A 3,614-nucleotide genomic window follows, 5' to 3' on the forward strand; every position below is an offset into this window, starting at 1 on the left:
AGCAAATCAACTCCTACATCGACAAAAACCTGGACCCACTGCAGTTCGCGTACCGCCACAACAGATCAACGGTGGATGCGATCTCGCTGGCCCTCCACTCCGCACTGGACCACTTGGACAACAAAAACTCATATGTCAGGCTGTTATTCATTGATTACAGCTCGGCATTTAACACAATCATCCCCTCCAAACTGGTTACCAAACTCGCAGAACTGGGTCTCTGCGCATCCCTCTGCAACTGGATCCTCGACTTCCTCGTCCACAGACCACAGTCTGTTCGTATTGGTGGAAATATGTCAGCCTCAATAACAATCAGCACGGGAGCACCTCAAGGCTGCGTGCTCAGCCCCCTGCTGTACTCACTCTATACCCATGACTGCGTAGCGAACCACAGTGCGAACTCCATCATCAAGTTCGCTGACGACACCACTATTGTGGGGCGTATCACTGATGGGGATGAGTCAGAGTACAGAAGAGAGATCGAGCAACTGTCCATATGGTGCCAGCGCAATAACCTGGCCCTGAACACCAGCAAAACCAAGGAACTGATTGTGGACTTCGGAAGGAGTAGGAGGGGGACCCACAGCCCCATTTATATCAACGGGTCGATGGTTGAAAGGGTCAAGAACTTCAAATTCCTGGGGGTGCACATCTCTGAAGATCTTTCCTGGTCCGAGAACAAGAACGCAATTATCAAAAAAGCTCATCAGCGCCTCTACTTCCTGAGAAGATTACGGAGAGTCGGATTGTCAAGGAAGACTCTCTCTAACTTCTACAGGTGCACAGTCGAGAGCATGCTGACCGGTTGCATCGTGGCTTGGTTCGGAAATTTAAGCGCCCTGGAGAGGAAAAGATTGCAAAAAGTAGTAAACACTGCCCAGTCCATCATCGGCTCTGACCTTCCTTCCATCGTGGGGATTTATCACAGTCGCTGCCTCAAAAAGGCTGGCAGTATCATCAAAGACCCACACCATCCTGGCCACACACTGATCTCCCTGCTACCTTCAGGTAGAAGGTACAGGAGCCTGAAGACTGCAACAACCAGGTTCAGGAATAGCTACTTCCCCTCAGCCATCAGGTTATTAAACCTGGCTCGGACAAAACTCTGATTATTAGCAACCACTTTCTGTTATTTGCACTACCAGTTTATTTATTCATGTGTGTATATATTTATATCATGGTATATGGACACATTTATCTGTTTTGTAGTAAATGCCTACTATTTTCTGTGTGCTTAAGCAAAGCAAGAATTTTATTGTCCTATACAGGGACACATGACAATAAACTCACTTGAACTTGAACTTGAACTTGTTTATGCCCAGAGCTGTACCTTTCACTATAGAAAGTTAATATAGATGGAGCATAAATTGACTGGACAAGATAGACTGTGCCTGCAATATGCTTCAACATTTTCAATGCCAAATGATGCAACATTTTCTTTCTTTTTTGGTTGCTAATGTTAACTTAAAATGTGGGATGCCTGAGGAAGTGCCTTTTACAGTACATGGATAGAAGGTGCCACAAACTGATGCACAGGCATACCTTTAACCCCTTCATTCCATGACATTTAGTTGATGTGGAATCTTGGTCAGGAGCTCCGGGGCTGAAGGGGAAGAAAAATCACATGAAAGCAGTTTGTAAGGATAAAAATAAAACTAATGTGGCCCGTTAAACATGCTTGGCTACGTACAAGAACAAATTGATCTTATCTTTTATAAACACTTTGAAAGCATTCCACGGCTTTTGGTTCTTTAGTACCAAATTCTTCTGCCAGATCTGTGCAGCTGTCGGTGTAGATGTGGAATGGTCAAAGTGCACAGCGCTTGGGTGGCTTTTAAAACGCGAATGGTTCATTCAGCGTGACCCAAACATGGAAGAATGTCTCCCCTAATCCTCTCCCCAAGAACTTTCCAGCTCGTTTGGCAGGAGGGGAATACAGAGTATTCCTTTCAGTGGGCATTGCCAGACGATGGTACTATTTTAGTTTAGTTTAGTTTATTGTCACGTGCACTGAGGTACAGTGAAAAGCTTTTTTGTTGTGTGCTAACCAGTCAGCGGAAAGACCACACATGATTACAATTGAGCCTTCCACAGTGTACAGATACATTGATAAAGGGAATAACGTCCAGCGCAAGATAAAGTCCAGTAAAGTTCAATTAAAGAATGTCCGAGAGTGTCAATGCTGCTGTTGGTGGAGAGGTATAAAAGAGTGGAGTGATTGTAAGATCCACATCTGGGTCACTTCTGGCACAGCAGCGTTGCCTGACTCAGTTACCAGACGTGTTTACTCTTGCATCAGGTAGCACAGAACTCCACTGTGTCTCTCCTGGGAACTCACACACTCTGTTGATAGAATATAGAACTTAAAAAAGTATAGCACAAGACCAGGCCCTTTGGCCCACAATGTCTGTGCCGAACATGATCTACCACCTGTGTCATTGTGTTCTGCGGTCAACTTATGGCCATCCATTCTAAATCTTTAAAGTAAAAGGCACAGCTCTGGGCATGAATTATTTTTGATTCTTCCCAGCTGCAGACCAACTTTGTATTCTAAGATATACTTGGATTCTTCATTTCTTCATACAGATAATTTCTTACTAAATCAGGATATAGTCTTTTCCATGAGTACAGCCAAACATTGATGTTTAAAGTTTAACTTTGAGGTCATGAGACTAATCACAACTTATTAATAAAGGTTATTTTCCCCTCATATACATTTACCAACAGTAGTTTGGGGTTCTTTTTGTTCTGAAGTTTATTTTTGTCAGGAATGTTAATTGCTGTTCAATTCAAAATAATGTTTCCTCAATTTTTTTTGATTTTATCATAATTGCTGCTGATCAAGCAAGCATTTCAAATTCATAATGAATCTAATTCAATCATTCTCTACAGGGCAAAGGCCACAACCACCCTTTGGCTCTTCGCCAGTTTTGCAATGTTTAGGAAGTTGTGGCACCAACTCATTGTGTTTTTCTATGTTTTGCCCATCCAACTCAAATGGCTTCCGCTATTTCATTCCTGTGGATACATCAATGAACTGCAATGGGACTTTAGCTGTATTTTCCTCTGCACCACACACTCAGCTCTCCCCCTACAGTATAATATCATCTTCTGGGTTTAATATCTCTAAGGTAAATGTCATAATCCTATGACATTGATTGAGGGGGGATCTTATAGAAACTTACAAAATTCTTAAGGAGTTGGACAGGCTAGATGCAGGAAGATTATTCCCGATGTTGGGGAAGTCCAGAACAAGGGGTCACAGTTTAACGATAAGAGGGGGAAGTCTTTTAGGACCAAGATGAGAAAATCATTTTTTACACAGAGAGTGGTGAATCTGTGGAATTCTCTGCCACAGAAGGTAGTCGAGGCCAGTTCATTGGCTATATTTAAGAGGGAGTTAGATGTGGCCCTTGTGGCTAAAGGGATCAGGGGGTATGGATGGGATACTGAGTTGGATGATCAGCCATGATCATATCGAATGGCAGTGCAGACTCGAAGGGCCGAATGGCCTACTCCTGCACCTATTTTCTATGTTTCTATGTTTCTATCCAACCTTGGCATATCGCTTGGTTGCAAAGTTATCACCCTGGAACAAGATTATAACCTCTAAC

The sequence above is a fragment of the Amblyraja radiata genome, chromosome 37 (assembly GCF_010909765.2).
Source record: "Amblyraja radiata isolate CabotCenter1 chromosome 37, sAmbRad1.1.pri, whole genome shotgun sequence".
NCBI lineage: Eukaryota > Metazoa > Chordata > Chondrichthyes > Rajiformes > Rajidae > Amblyraja > Amblyraja radiata.